Genomic DNA, 17,412 nt, shown 5'->3' with positions numbered 1-17,412 from the left:
ATTCCTGACGATATCCTTATCGCCTTGCTAGTTTCCCCAGTTCTGACAGATCTCATTACCTCGTGTATAAAACATCCTATATGATGAAATAGCAGAGAAACGATCCTCCGTGAATGTTTATTATAGAAAACCATTCTCTATAATGGGTGTCTTAGGTAAACATTTTTTTCTAAAACTTTTAAAATGTCATATAAATCAACGTAGTCACAATACGGTAATATTTAATCTTGATAGAAAGTGACATTGATACCCTAGGGCACTCAAGACGAACCAGTATTATAAATGCTTATTAAGTAGATATACGCTAATACGAAAAACACGTTTTTAATGTAATCCACCAAAGCAAATTATGAAGTCTGATTTAGCCGTTTCATTGTCTTATGTATGAGTCAACTACGATTTTTTTTTAATTAAAAAAATCTTAGACCCAAGGCACTGTACATACTTTGTCTAATAAACACTCCAGTCTGGATGCACTCATGATCTGGGGTTAAAAATCCGAACAAATCTATGTGTTAGCCACTTTATTCGCATCTAGTTCTGTTACTTATCTACGAATAATATATATAATGACCATCGTGCTTCTAAGACAGAAATAATGAGATAATTATTATGAAAGAGGTAAGACATAAAATGTCAGCAACACTATACATACTATGGCTCCCCCACTATTGTGCTTGAACATAAACTTGATAATTATGCGAAATACTTTATTTTGTGTGTAAGAAAACGTCGCATCGAAAACGTAACAGATAAAATTGCCCACTCTAAAATGCATAGGCAGTAAATAAGGATACAAAAATATAAACTGTGGTAGAGAATGTCTCGCACATGTTTTACACTCAAGAGAAGGTAAAGAGAAGCCATGAAAACACTTATTTTAGGATTAGCAAGAGACAACAATTATGTGAGAAGTAACTAAAAGAATGAGTAAGTAGTAACGATAAAAAATAATAAATGCATTAATTACTGAGAATAATTTTTTTTTTTGCGAAATAAAGGGTAGCACTGTACATTGCAGGAAACAAGTCTTCCTTACTCTATTCAATACAAGGTTTTCATGGCAACATACATATAAGCATACACATAAATAGTACACTGTACTCGGAAAAAGTAAATGAAATGGCTTCGAGAAAAAATGTAAGGATTCCTCACTGAGGCTTTTTGAATATTCTACTCTTATCACCCAATCTTCAAAACACACACACACACACACACACACACAAATAGGTACTTGGGTGTTAGTTGACTGGAGTGGGTTGCATCCTGGGGGGACAAGATTAAAGGACCCAATGGAAATAAGACAGACACTTCTCAATGACGCACAGAATTTCTTGAGTTATTCTGTGTATATAATTAGTATATAATTGTTTGTGTGGGTGTAAACTACGTACATCGAAGAGAAAGTAAAAATGCATTTTTACCAAGAATACAATCGTATGACACCGCATTTCTGATGAGTAATTCACAATAAATACGTGTTTGAAATACTTTAAGAAAACAAAATGCTAAATGCCGGACATTAAAGTTAAAACAAAATACAATAGCAGAATAATAACCATGAATTTTCTTAGCTTACAAAAATATTTTTATTTGTGATTTTTTCCAGGAATTAAAAAGTAGCTCATTCTGTAGTAATTCACATAGAAATGACTAGGCTTTGCAATCATATAGACCTTTAAATCAGAAATATAGTGTAAACACCAGAGGAACAAGGACATGGGAGGGTGGGAATGAAAACTCGTCCAACCAGTCGAGTGAGAACAAGATACGAGCAGGGTCAACTTTGCTCATTTTTATTCTAGGATGGATGAACACCTTGATAGTAATAACTGTGGGGAACCCCAATGGAAATAAATCGTACTATTTAGATTTACTGGGGTATCATTAGTCAAATCACCAGTTACCGTTTTAAGCTTCTAATAATTCCTCGCTTGACGCCATTACTCTTAAAATTCAAAACAGTTGTAAAAACACATTCAACCTAAATACAGTTTACTAAATCGCTCACTACACTACCTATTTTTTTTAGAGTATGCTATGTATGAACGTGTCTTAAGTTTATTGTGATAAGTAATAGTACTGGAAATATATTTCGAGGCACCAGATGAAATTTTATTTGGCTATGCATTTAATTATTTTGTTGATGTATTTGCTATTTCACTTTATCCTGCTTCTTGCCGCCTGTGGAAAGCGTTTACATTCCAATATTTTAATAGTATTAGTAGTAGTACGTTATATGAAGTGTTTAACTCGTGAAGGTCATTCAGCATAAAGAATGGCGAAGGCTCAATCCTCCGTCCGCTAATCGCGAGACAGAGAAGCTACCTAGTTACCTCCATCACTTGCTTTGACAGAAACGGGGGCACAACATTTCTTGTAGCGAACGCCAAGCTTAATCTAAAAAAAAAAAAAAAACTATTTTTACACTAATTCTAGTCTATGTATTGAAGAGAGTGATCAGGACTGACTACAAAGTAGCTACACCAATGCAATGTTTAATATCGAGAAATCTCATTAAATGTCAAGACCACAACATTTTTTTTGTTTTAGTTCATACTGAAACGTCTTAGAAGTTTTATTCACTGCTGAGAACCCTAATTTTACAATTACAAATTAATTTCTTACTAAAAAAAAAGCTTCATTGCATAAGTTAAATTTTATTATTTTCATGACGTTTGTATTAATTAGAGTTTTGAGTAGAAATAACATTGAACATTAATGTTTGAAGCGTCGGCCATTGTGGATCTCAGGGTATCGTTGCGAAACATAATATTTGCCTGAGTGAGCGGCCAAATTCCAGTAATACGTGTTTGTTAACTAGTCTCGAGGATCACCGCTTGGGTCACCCGTCATGCTGGTCACTGTGTGTGTGTATGTACATGCGCCCTACGTACTTGTCGTTGCACTCACCTAGGTGTGATTGTCGGGGTCGATTATCAGTTGTTGGATACTGATATTAACTGTATGATACTCTTGAGCTTTAAAACTGTATGACATTTGTTTCCACTACTATGTCTACGTAATTTAATTTCCTGAGAACCAAGAGGCTGAAGAAGTTTTTACTAATGTCCCTATGACTTTTGCGTCATTAGCCCCCATTAGTCTATTATTTCGCAAACATGAATCCTCGCCTTTCAAACACTGCCCCAGTCTGCCCTTAAAAAGTCATTCTGAGTATGTTGTAAATTATCATTTCTTCACCAGTCCTTCTATTATGCTAGATTCACTTCTTTTAGTTTCTGCTCGTAGGTCAGCCCCTCTCAATTCTGAGATCAGTCTTGTTGCAAAGCTCTGGACTTTTTCTAGCTATATATGTTTGATCAGATGTGAGCTCTAGGTTGGTGTACTGATACAACTGGTATACATGATAAAGTCAGATGTGAGCTCTAGGTTGGTGTACTGATACAACTGGTATACATGATAAAGTCGTGATGGATTTTTTGTTAATGTTTATCAAAATCGATCTCAGGAATGCTAGGCAAACACTGTCGCCGACATAATTTTGTTATGCTTTTGACCAGCTTTTGTTCTATAGTTTCGGTACCAGGATTGTGGCGAGTCTGAGCATTCTCATTTTTTATATTTATTTCTGATTCACTTTAGGTAAACACTTGGTTCAATCTCACTTGTATGGTCCTTTCTCATTATAGTTAGTTCTTTGAGGTCCTGAGATATGAAGTCTCTAGGTGATAAGCTCAGAAGTGATGAATGGTTTTGAAAACCGACAAGTTGAAGAATTGAGACACTTATGCAGCACATGGGAATCTTTATTTAAGAAACGTTTCGCCACACAGTGGCTTCATCAGTCCAATACAAAGTAGAAATGGGTAAGGAGAGTAGAAGTTTTGAGGTAATCAGTCCCTCAACCTGGAATCGATGTGTTCAGTCTATCACTCTTGTAGGAAGTGCAGCACAGGGCCAGAGAGGTGGCTTATATACTGCGGTGAGATGAGTCCAAGCAGGAGGAGGCGGGATCACAGTGGGATCTTGGTAAAAAGACTTCAACGCTTGCCCAACATTTGGACGACGACCTACTTACACTAGTGGCAGGTCCCACTGTGATCCCGCCTCCTCCTGCTTGGACTCATCTCACCGCAGTATATAAGCCACCTCTCTGGCCCTGTGCTGCACTTCCTACAAGAGTGATAGACTGAACACATCGATTCCAGGTTGAGGGACTGATTACCTCAAAACTTCTACTCTCCTTACCCATTTCTACTTTGTATTGGACTGATGAAGCCACTGTGTGGCGAAACGTTTCTTAAATAAAGATTCCCATGTGTTGGATAAGTGTCTCAATTCTTCAACTTGTCGGTTTTCAAAACCATTCATCACATCTGTCAGACACTGCAACATCATGGGATCTTGGTACAAAGACTTCAACGCTTGCCCAATCTTTGGACGACGGCCTACTTACACTAGTGGCAGGTCCCACTGTGATCCCGCCTCCTCCTGCTTGGACTCATCTAAACCATACCCCCGGCCGGGATTGAACCCGCGGTCATAGAGTCTCAAAACTCCAGCCCGTCGCGTTAGCCACTAGACCAGCTAGCCACAATAAGATTCATCCAACTAGGTATATTTCTACACCATAGGAAGGTTAGCACAGGCACCTCTGTGACCACAAATGCAAGTTTTTACAGACGAATCTCCAGCTAGCGTGGAGATTCGTCTGTAAAAACTTGCATTTGTGGTCACAGAGGTGCCTGTGCTAACCTTCCTATGGTGTAGAAATATACCTAGTTGGATGAATCTTATTGTGGCTAGCTGGTCTAGTGGCTAACGCGACGGGCTGGAGTTTTGAGACTCTATGACCGCGGGTTCAATCCCGGCCGGGGGTATGGTTTGTTTGCAATCGTGTCATTACGATTTCTTGAGTCATTGGACTCATCTCACCGCAGTAAATAAGCCACCTCTCTGGCCCTGTGCTGCACTTCCTACAAGAGTAATGGACTGAACACATCGATTCCAGGTTGAGGGACTGATTACCTCAAAACTTCTACTCTCCTTACCCATTTCTACTTTGTATTGGACTGATGAAGCCACTGTGTGGCGAAACGTTTCTTAAATAAAGATTCCCATGTGTTGCATAAGTGTCTCAATTCTTCAACTTGTCGGTTTTCAAAACCATTCATCACATCTGTCAGACACTGCAACATCATGGGATCTTGGTACAAAGACTTCAACGCTTGCCCAACCTTTGGACGACGACCTACTTACACTAGTGGCAGGTCCCACTGTGATCCCGCCTCCTGCTTGGACTCATCTCACCGCAGTATATAAGCCACCTCTCTGGCCCTGTGCTGCACTTCCTACAAGAGTGATAGACTGAACACATCGATTCCAGGTTGAGGGACTGATTACCTCAAAACTTCTACTCTCCTTACCCATTTCTACTTTGTATTGGACTGATGAAGCCACTGTGTGGCGAAACGTTTCTTAAATAAAGATTCCTATGTGTTGCATAAGTGTCTCAATTCTTCAACTTGTCGGTTTTCAAAATCATTCATCACATCTGTCAGACACTGCAACATCATGGGATCTTGGTACAAAGACTTCAATGCTTGCCCAACCTTTGGACGACGACCTACTTACACTAGTGGCAGGTCCCACTGTGATCCCGCCTCCTCCTGCTTGGACTCATCTCACCGCAGTATATAAGCCACCTCTCTGGCCCTGTGCTGCACTTCCTACAAGAGTGATGGACTGAACACATCGATTCCAGGTTGAGGGACTGATTACCTCATTATTATTATTATTATTATAATCAAGGGGGAAGCGCTAAACCCGGAGGATTATACAGCGCCTGGGGGGGGGGATGTGGAAGGCATTCAGGCTTAATTCGGGGAACTGGAGCACAGATCCAATTCCCTAAATCAAGAGCCCCTCACCAACATCAAGGAACCTTCCTTGAGGGGACTGATTACCTCAAAACTTCTACTCTCCTTACCTATTTCTACTTTGTATTGGACTGATGAAGCCACTGTGTGGCGAAAAGTTTTTTAAATAAAGATTCCCATGTTTTGCATAAGTGTCTCAATTCTTCATAAGTTCGGAAATTTGACCCTGCTCGTTCATGGTTACCCGTAAAGGGCCTCCAGGGATGTTGTTTTGTAATTAGCCTACTTTGATTATATAATTGTTTTGCTCCCGTTATATTTACCCATCATTGCCATATTACAAAGTATATTGGTTATTGGTCGTCTATTGTCCGCCGTGGGAAGGGGGCATGGGGGGTTGACGATAGCAGCAACTTCCCCTTTCCTTTTTTTTTACGGCTGTGTAATTTGGTATTATTTCTTCATAATTCAAATTTCCCTTATCAGGAGCGCACTTTTTATAATGTGGTTATATTCTCATTAATCTCTACTCATTTGGGAACACTGCATCAATGCCTTTACAGTCGGTACTGTGATGAATTAGATACTTGGACAACAACTGGATATCTTTTATTTTGTAGGACAACTGGATATCTTTTATTTTGTAGACGTTTCGCCATCCAGTAGCTTTATCTATGCAATACATGGACATAATCCGGAGACTAAAATTATATACAGAAAACAGCAGAAGATGCGGTAATCAATCTTGAAGAATCCGAAGCACAGGGAGGAAAACTGGCGATTATATATGTACTGGAGTCAGATGAGATGCAGCAGATGAAGTCATAGTCATTGGTAGGCGGGATTTCCCAGCGGAAGTAGGTATGTTAAAGAAGGTTGGGAAGTTGTGGGAGATGAGAGAATGTGTGGGTTGGTGGTTGGCTGATCGAGTGTTTGGAGGAAGAGGGAGACACATTAGCAAATAACCCTTATGAATCAGAAGTGCTCAGGCTAGACACTCCGCTCGCTACACTCGTGTGGATTATTTAGCATAAAGTGCTGCAGGTCTGCAAAACCCAAACGGAGCAGTAAGCCCAAAATGGAGTTCAGGCTCGTACATCCGTCCCGCTTAGTGAACAAACATATGTTAATTATTATTATAATTATGGGGGAGCGCTAAACCCGTAGGATTAAACAGCAGACATATGTTAAAAACATATATTTCTTGTGCTAATTTTCTAGCATAACAGTCTTCAATGACTCAACAGTTTGTTATTGCTGCTGTTTGGTGGCCTTTGTATTCCATTTTTAGTTAAATGTTTTTCGACAATTTAAAGGTAAATTTATCTGTACATGTTAACGAATAAGTTACTTGATGCTGCATCCAGGATGCGCGTATGGTGTCTTCAACTCTACATAAAAGTAGGTTTAGCAAGAGCTGCCGAGACTACTCAAATAGGTATCCTCAGTACACTGCCTGAGCAGGTACAAAGTGAATTTCCATTTGCATTTACGCTGGTTTAGTCTCCAGTACTCCAGTACCCCCGAAACTCTCTCCAGGTAAACTCCAGGTAAACAGTATACGGAGTTATATTTGTGTTTGGAAGAGTTATACATGTTCTTAGGATCTGTACCTATGTCTGTAGGTTTGTACGTGTTTAAAATATTTATATGTTGGTTTGTACGTGGATGTGTGTATCTAGGCAGTTATCGACGATATTCATGGCGGGTGCGTGGACTCATGAAACCAGCTTCCTGGGAGAAGAGGGAAAGGATTGTGAGGGCGGGGTCGTAACTGGAATCTTGTTATCCGCTTGGGAGAGGTCAGAGGTCAAAGTCAAGGTCAGCAGAACGTGATTCCACACTTTCAAGGTCGGAGAATTGGCAGATCCTTGAACCCAGTTTGAGAGAGACAATAAAGCAACTCATCCTCGGATCACGAGTGATAATCGTGTAGATCTGAACATTCTTTGGATACGCTTGGCTGCCTTGTTGCCAAAGGAGGCAAAATATACGCTTTTGCAGTTTTATGTAACTTTACTTAACCTATCTGTGGAAAATTGCATTTACTTGGATGTATAATTATATACATAACAGTAATGAACAATGATAACTATTATTTATCAGTTAGACAAGTAGGAATTTGGAACACTTAGGTCGCAAAAAATGTCCCCCTTCGATACCTACCACTGTCATATCCACAAGTTGCTCTGGACCTATTAATTAAATGAAATATACATACACCAGGAATGCTGGTAAATATATAAATTTGTGGACTGTATATTAAAAATAATAAATGGTTATATATATACACAATTACATAACAGAAGGAAAATATATCTTAATATCACTCACCAATTTGACTGGAGATTAATGTGTATCATACTCAGAAAACCTCACTCATACTAAATCTATGAAAATAATGCTGGCCAGAATTACACACAAATCTAGAGAGCTTATCTGAGGTTCCTGGAGCTGTCTTGTCCAGTCGTCTGATATCTCAAGTTATGCAGGAATGCACATCCAACAATTTCGCCTCCTATTTGAGAGGTGTCAATCCAATTTTAACCTCTAGAGCATGAAAAATTCTTCCCATTAAATTAACGTTGTATCCAATTCAAAGCCAAGATGGCGAGTCTCTGCGCAGGCGCAGCTTCCAGTTTCCCATTTTCGATAACATACTTCTTTTAAAAATACAATATAGGACATCTATTTACATATAAATTACCGTATTTCCGGAAAATATACAGTATTTTCCACACTATCCAAACCTAAAATAAAGACAATTTTATTCGACAATTTTATTCGTAAGTTTACAGGAAGTGTTAAGGAACTGACGTCGGGAACCTTATAAGTAAATTAATGTGGTCAAATGAAGACAAGTTGAAGGTTGACTCACCTCACAACAAGACAGGTCGACAATTGACTTACCTCACATGAAGACAGGTTGAAGGATGACTCACCTCACATAATAGGCTAAAGGCTGACTCACCTCACATCATGATAGGCTGAAGGCTGATTCATCTCCAGGTAACCTCCAGGTATCTCACATAACATAAACGCAGAGCAGGGAAGCAATTGCAATGATAAAAAAAAATCTAAATCTGAACACACTTTAATGCAGAGTAAGAATCACGGTTCAGTCTAGTCTAGGGCAGTGCGAGAAGCATTCGTAAAACTTTTAACACCTGCTACTCCTCTCCTCCTAGCAGTAAATCAGCCCGCATGTTTCACACTGCATCCTGAGAGGGAACCTAAGAAACTGAACTGTTTGCTTTTCTTGGTTATCCTGGGTTATCCGGTACCCTTCCCCCTACCTTGGAACTCGAGTGGCTGTGGGGAGAATCCCAAAGGCTGAAAATAGGAAGAGAATAGGGGAGGGATGGGGAAGAGGAGGAGGAAAGGGAAAAGGAGGGATGGGGAGGATGGGACAGGGAAGGGGAGGTTGGGGGGTAATTAAATTAGGTTCAGTCAGAGGAAGGAGATTAAAAGGTCTAATTCCTCAGACCGAAGGAGCCCCCTTTGAAGAGGGCATGTCACAAATAGTATAAGGACTAGTTTGCCTTGATAAATGGAATTTAGAACACTTTGGATTGATGTTAATGCTTCAAACATAATTACAAACTCTAAAACTCTAACTTTAACATACAAATTTTACTAAAGCTAAATATGGCGAATTCAACTTATTAAATAGAATTAGGGTCATAATGGATACATCTTACAGCATTTCTGAAGGTTTTACTGACTTTCTCATACTCCTAGACATGAGTATTGAAACCAAGAACACCTTTGTATTCCACATAACAATGACGCGACAAAATAATTGGTACAGCATCAGGAAAGCGGCCATCTTTGAAAATCTTGAAAAAAAAAAAATCCCATAGGCGGAACTCTTGGGGGACTTTTCCCCATTGATCTCAGTGGACATTCAGATAACTTCACAGAAAAAAAAAAAACACGGTACGGTTGAGAGTCGAACTCACGGCAAGTGAGTCGGAAAAACTCCAGGCCAGTGCGTAAACCACTGTTCGAGCCCCTACCCGTACTCTGGTTTGTTTGCAATCGTGTTATTATAGTTTCGTAAGGCATAACTTCACAAAAAATATCTTTCCATATTGTTTTCCATGTTGATAGCTAATTCTCCTGCACTAAATTACAAGGCAGGTCACATGAGGAAAATAACACCAGAAAGCAGGTCAAAAGGGGGGTACAAACAGCTTCGCAGAGAAGAGTGTGGGAACACGGGCACAAGCCAGCACTTAAGATGATCACTACTTGGTAATGGATTCATGGGTTGACACAGTGACGTCAGTTAGCGACGCCACTCAAACCATCACAATACTTTACTTCGCACTTGACAAGCTCACTGAATACTGATCTTGGGGAAAGGACTTGTATATATTAAGTTCCCTTCCATAAACTCTGAGAAAAACATACTTCTGAAGATCAGTTAATTCTAACAGTATGTGAATAAATAGTTTAGAAAAACCAACAAGTTGATAAATGAGACACTTGTGCAACATTTGGCTATCTTTATTCTGGAAACGCTTCGCCAACCAGTGACTTCTTCAGTCCAATGCAGAGAAATGTAAAAAATGAGGAGGAGTTTCAGGTAATCCGTCCCTCAGCTTGGAGTCTATGTGTTCAGTCTGTCAATCTGACTTTCTGCACATAAATATCACTTCACACGAAAGCAAGAGGCTCGGCAGACGGAGCCAAATGCCCCAATGAAAAACGGATGCTATGAGTACACTGAGAGACAATACAGTAAGTGTATGGGGGGCCCATACACTTACTGTATTGCCCATACACTTAGCCAATCCCCCCCCATACCTAGGGGAGGATTGGCCAAAACAGACAACTTTTCTTCAAGAAAGATCTGCATTGGTTCCTGAAGTCAGCTACCCGGGTCGGGAGAGTACCGGCGAATAAAAAAAAAAGACCCTTCAAATAACAGACTTGTTTCACTGGCAAGGGCCTTTGTAAAACTATGGAAAAAGGAACAAAAGAAAAGTGAAAAAAAAAAATTGGTAGAATAAAAACTTACTATCAAACAGTTTAATTCCGCTCAGCAAAATCTTGTATATTGAACGTAATTTAAGCTCCTATTATAGTCGAGTAAATTATTCAAGAAACCGCATTTAAGATATTAAAATACTTTTCATAGTTACCCGTCAGAGACTGATAAGAAAACGACAAAAATATAAGCTGAATAAAAGGCAAACTATTACAGTGGACTAAGTAAGTTTATTCAGGTATACATATATACAGTTACACAGATTATCATATATAGCAGCATATGTGTAGAGAACACAGTATAACCCAAAAAAGTCAGACAAAATTACTTATTTCCATTGGGAAAAGGTTTTCTCACAAATGAAAATGAGAACAGTTTTTTGTCGTACGTATTATTGTTCTCAAACTGCTAACTGACAAGCCAAGATTGTAATCTACTCCCTCTTTGAAGGCATATAACTTAGCCAATATATGAGTTCTATCATGCATCTGAAGACCAATGTGAGATGGAATCCACAGGTGTACTCCGACTCCAGTGTCCACAATCCTACCTTACCTGTGTCTAGCTTCTGACACAAGCATGCCTCAAGAAATGAACATGTAAATGGTTTATAACCTTTGTAACTTGTTCAGCTATCAAAACTTTGCGGCCCAGTCCCTGGACCCATTATGTAACTCTGTAATCTTTTGATTACCGCCCACAGGATGGGTATGGGGTACATAATAAAAAACGTTAAACTAACTAAACTAATGATAAGAAAAAATATCTGCAGCGAAGAAACAGAAGGATCGGTACTCGTCTCTAAAATGCTTCAAATTTATATATATGATTTGCCACACGCAATAAAATGTTATGCAAACATATTTGAAGGCGATAAAAAAATCCTTATGCAAAACATGTAAATAGATAAGTTGTACAAATAAGAAAACTTGGGAAAGTTAAGCAAATGAAGTGAGAGCCGGATTACAGTTTCCTGTAAATAAGCGTCATGCAATGGAAATATAAGAAAACGACGAAGACTTAAACGGAATACAGATTATCTAGCTGGTATAAATATTTAGTGTCCGACACAGAGGGATTTATAACGTATTTCCTCGGATTTTATCCCCTTTATTGCAAAATTGTAAGCTGATGTGTTGATTGCAACACGAAAGGCTTAGAGCTATCTTTCAACTTCCCTCGTGGTTATGTTTGCATCTTGCATCGCTTGATAGCAATTTTTTGCATACGTGTGTGTGTGTATACTCACCTAGTTGTGGTTGCGGGGGGTCTAATCAAAGCTCTTGGCCCCGCCTCTTCACCTGGCCGCTACTCGGCCACTCTTCCCGCTCCGTGAGCTTTATCATACCTCTTCTTAAAGCTATGTATGGATCCTGCCTCCACTACATCGCTACCCAGGCTATTCCACTTCCTGACAACTCTGACTGAAGAAATACTTCCTAATTAGCATCCCTGTCGTTCATCTGAGTCTTCAGCTTCAAACTGTGACCCCTCGTTGCTGTGTCCCATTTCTGGAACATCCTGTCTCTGTCCATCCTGGTTATACCCCTCAGTATTTTATATGTCGTTATCATATCCCCCCTAACTCTCCTGTCTTCCAGTGTCGTCAGGTCGATTTCCCTTAACCTCTCCATACCCCCGGCCGGGATTGAACCCGCGGTCATAGAGTCTCAAAACTCCAGCCCGTCTCCTCGTAGGACGTACCCCTTAGCTCCGGGACTAGTCTTGTTGCAAACCTTTGCACTTTGTCTAGTTTCCTTACATGCTTGGCTAGGTGAGGGTTTCAAACTGGCGCTGCATATTCCAATATGGGCCTAACGTACAGTGTACAGGGTCTTGAATGACTCCTTATTTAGATGTCGAAATGCTGTGTGTGTGTGTGTGTGTGTGTGTGTGTGTGTGTGTGTGTGTGTGTGTGTGTGTGTGTGTGTGTGTGTGTGTGTGTGTGTGTGTGTGTGTGTGCGTGCGTGCGCGTGCGTGCGCAAAACACTCACAGGGAAATTGAATAGATTTAGGCCTTTCGTACTGCAATCAACATATCATCAGGAGTTTGCAATGTTACAGAAACGAGTAGGAAGTCCAAGCAGATTAGTTCAGGGGAAACGTTCTAGCTCAAAAGAGGTAGGGAGGCACGAGACGCCAGGCAGACCAATTACTCCAGGCATGCCAGTGCCAGGTGCCAGAAAGAGCATTTAAGCATTAGAAGACAGCCAGTCCACAAGCACTGATAATGTAGTAACGATCTAGCGAAACTAACATTAGTGATATGACAATTATCAGAAATTCGGTCAGGCACTCAAGTTTCCACCTCCAGGACTCCAATCCTGGAGGTGGGCAGTACACACACACACACACACACACACACACACACACACACACACACACACACACACACACACACACACACACACACACACACAGCTAAGAGGTATGTCCTACGAGGAGAGGTTAAGGGAAATCAACCTGACGACACTGGAGGACAGGAGAGATAGGGGGGACATGATAACGACATACAAAATACTGAGAGGAATTGACAAGGTGGACAAAGACAGGATGTTCCAGAGATTGGACACAGTAACAAGGGGACACAGTTGGAAGCTGAAGACACAGATGAATCACAGGGATGTTAGGAAGTATTTCTTCAGCCACAGAGTAGTCAGTAAGTGGAATAGTTTGGGAAGCGATGTAGTGGAGGCAGGATCCATACATAGCTTTAAGCAGAGGTATGATAAAGCTCACGGCTCAGGGAGAGTGACCTAGTAGCGATCAGTGAAGAGGCGGGGCCAGGAGCTCGGACTCGACCCCCGCAACCTCAACTAGGTGAGTACACACACACACACACACACACACACACACACACACACACACACACACACACACACACACAAACAAAACAGGACTAGTCTCTATCTACAAGTAACTTTGACAACTAGTAACTAACTAAAACTTTTGAAGAGATGAAGCCGGTAGCATTCCAGTGCCTTTTCCACTCTTGTAAATCACCAGTCTTTATGTGAAACATACAGTATTACCGTCCGCAACACAGATTTATAATAATAATAACATTATTATTAATAGTAGTAGTAGCAGTAATAGTAGTAGGAGAAGTAATAGTAATAGCATTTGTAGTAATGAGTATTTTGCTAGTCTACTAGCTGTAGTAATCGTTTACACTAGACTACCAAGTATGGGAAACAACAGCAAAAAGCACAGCTTACTATGTGACATTATTTTAATCAAGTTTTAAACCCGCAAGGATTTGCTTGATTATAATAACCACTCCCTTAAAACCCACCCAAAGTGGTTAGACCATTTAACCTTTGTAACCTCTCTCTCTGTCTACCCACAATCTTCTTTACGGGTCCATCCTACCCTAGTCTTTCCTCTCCAAACTCCTAATTCTTGCCATTCCCTTACAGCCTAGACAAAAAAAAAAAAATCTTCCCTTATAGCCCAGCCGCCCATAAAAGTATGACGTGTATATAATCTCACTTTATGTAGGTGCGGTACATCACATTAGCCAGTTCGTTTCTGCCATTAGTGTAACCAACTACAAACCATTCCACGTTAAACTAACGCACAATGAATCTCAATCAAACTCAACAGAAAAAGTACCTTAGCATGGTTGGTTCAGGAGTTTAGTACCCAGAACCAAAGTCACCCACTGAGTCACCAACCTGGCCACACATTCTCAACCTGCTCCTCATTTTATTCACTTAATACAGCCAGAAAGTAGCGCAAGGGTATGACTAATAATGGAGGGTGTGCCGATGCTGAGGGACTCTTTGTCCAAGGAATTGGAACAGTCCTCTCTTTCCAAGCCGTGTCTCCCCTCCCACATAATTATAATTATTTTCTGCCTATATGATAATAATGGCGTAGTTATAAATTGTTTTCTCTGTATGTATGTGAGATACATCCTGAGATGATCGTTATCAAGTAAGCTCAACCCCATCCATGCTGTATGACACTACGGGTTTAGAGCTTACTCCTGACAATGAATAATAATCCATTATGTCTGTATAATGGAATGGGAGGTAATCAAATTCGATCCAAGGAAAGGGGCAGTAGCCTCAAGAGTCATTCACCCGAGTCTTAGCACTTCATTGGAAGGGTAATACATGATCACCCAGCCCTGCAGGGAGAAAATCTTGAAGGTGCTATATCGACTAGGTTAGGTTAGGCAGGATTCGTCAGAAAATAATATGACTTACCTGACAAGGATTTAACCATGGTGACCAGCCACTGGAGCTTTTGGTCATCTGACCGAATGCTTCCGCTGGCTTACTAGTTCACCCCTTTAAAAATTAAATTTACATACAATCTACTGAACCCACCTTATCGCCCTACTTGTCTCCTAGCTCAGGCTGTCCGATTTTATTACTTCGGGTAAATAGCTCCATCCTGGGAGGTTGTCACTTAACCATATAAGGTGAGGCTAAGTCAAGTTCCTCGGAGCAACGCCTCTCGTCAGCATCAAGGTACACCTCCCATGTGGGGGTAAATATATTAGAAATAGTTAGGTTTTGTTCCAAGTAAAAAATGGGGCAGCAGCACACAAACAATTCCAGGGGTACGTGTCTCCTTGTATATTTTAACAATTCTTAAAAGTTTCATCCGTGAACCCTGGCGTCAATATTTGCAACTAAATTAGTGTCACATGACTGTTGTCTAGTACTGGTCAGAGCGACCATGGTGGATGGTAAACAAATTTTTAAACGAGATACATTTAGGCGTTTCTGATATAATTTTTGATCATAAATATCAATGTTTATAGCACTGCTAGGATTATACTTAAAGAAAATAATGTAATTCGTGAAAAACACTAAATCCGTAAAGGTAATTCAACAACATGAGAAGACGTCAATCAAAGCTGATGCAACAGATCAACAGCAGATAAAAATGTCAACCAACATCGGCATTCAAGCTGGTACTTTCGGAGAGTTGACCTGACACAATGAACATAGCTAGGTGTGGAAAAACACGTTACAAATAAAGTCAATTTGTTTCTTTGATAAAACCATCAATATATCAAATTATGCTGTAGAGCCAGTGGGAGCCGGCAACCCTGGCAGAGTTAAGCAGAGCAGCCTTTCATAAGACCATGGTTGACATTAGGACATTCAAGGAGCATATACACCAAGGAGGTGTGTATCTTTCAGTTTATATTTCCTGAAATTTGACTTTAATCCTATTTCTATAGTATTCTTGACTGATGGTGAACAGAGGATTTGCAACCATTACGTAGTCGACAGGCTTTAAACCGGCTACATTACTACGTGGTGTCTTTATATGATTTGGAAACACCTCCCATCATATCTTATGATGTGATACCTATTTTTTAAGGGACCAGTAAGGCAGCGAAAGGTCTCGGTCAAATGACCAACAGCCAGACCACTAATAGTGGATCATATGACTGGGTCCCACGTCAAGAGAAATTCTCGCATATCTCCTGACAAACATAGTACCAACACTATTATTATCACACTGAGAGGGTGTGTATAAGTAGCCCACAATGTGATCTGTTGAGTCTGTTAAGTGGTGTGAATACTTCGCAAAGATACTCCAACGGTTGCTTAGCTCAGTGAGCAGGTCATCGTGTGACTTGAGACTTGGGTCAAGATACATTTTCCTCCCTGACAAATCAAATACCATGAACATGAATGAATTTATGGTGTACAATACGAGTTGAACTGTACGGTATTTCACGAAGCCTATGGTGGTCATCGATCGAGTCAAGGTGGTGAGGCCCGTTCATTTCTCCGCTAATCCTAACCGGTTTCTAATCAAGTCAGGCTGTTGGGTGGGCCAGTGCTGGGCAAAGGAAAACAATCTTCCACAGTCGTCAGTAACGAAGGCCAAAAGCCAGGATGCGGTCTTTAAAAAATAAAAAGGGCACAATCCTATTCCATTACTAACGGTCTCTCAAGTGTCTTGTCAGTGTCATGTCTTTTTACCACCGCGATCACACATGACAAATTTCCTTAAAATTGACGTTTTCCAAAATTTTATCTTATGGATAGATGGATCTGTGCATAAATCAACATATTTTATTACTACGAATTTTTTCCACCAAAACCTATTTGTAAACCTAACCTTACATTGCTAATTTTTTTTTACATATAATATAGCCTAATCCTACATGGGAATAATGAATCTATAACAAAAATATAATTTAAGTTCATTTAGTAAAACAATCCTTGCCGTTAATACGTTGACAAACTCCGGATAAGGGAGGGAGTAAGATCACGAATGACTAAACGCGCAGGAAAAAGTGCAAGTTGAATGCTTCCTTAGGAAAACATTGCAAACCCGCTTTTGGTGCTCCAAGTCTGATTTGATATCAGACAGACTTTTCAATATACTGTACCGTACTTAGGCTTATATATCAATGTTCGAGTCAACACAACAAAGAAGGAACAAAGAAATGTGTTGCATTCAAATATAATAATCATAGTAATAATATCAAATTAAGCACTAAACCCGTACTGGTCATACAGCGCTAAACATTTACAAAGCAATTCTGCAATGAGGTTACTAAGTGTTGTTGACAATGAAAAGGTGAATACCAGC

General features: G+C 40.1%; 1 protein-coding gene across 1 annotated transcript in view; it reads right to left on the bottom strand.

Annotated features, from left to right (window-relative positions):
- LOC128696649 (putative achaete scute target 1) overlaps nt 1–17,412 on the bottom strand; it is a 135,460-nt gene that overhangs the window by 109,179 nt on the left and 8,869 nt on the right. The window lies entirely within an intron of this gene.

The sequence above is a fragment of the Cherax quadricarinatus genome, chromosome 46, assembly GCF_038502225.1.
Source record: "Cherax quadricarinatus isolate ZL_2023a chromosome 46, ASM3850222v1, whole genome shotgun sequence".
NCBI lineage: Eukaryota > Metazoa > Arthropoda > Malacostraca > Decapoda > Parastacidae > Cherax > Cherax quadricarinatus.
The sequence above is the reverse complement of the archived record's forward strand: the minus strand, read 5'-3'. Positions and strand labels throughout refer to the sequence as shown.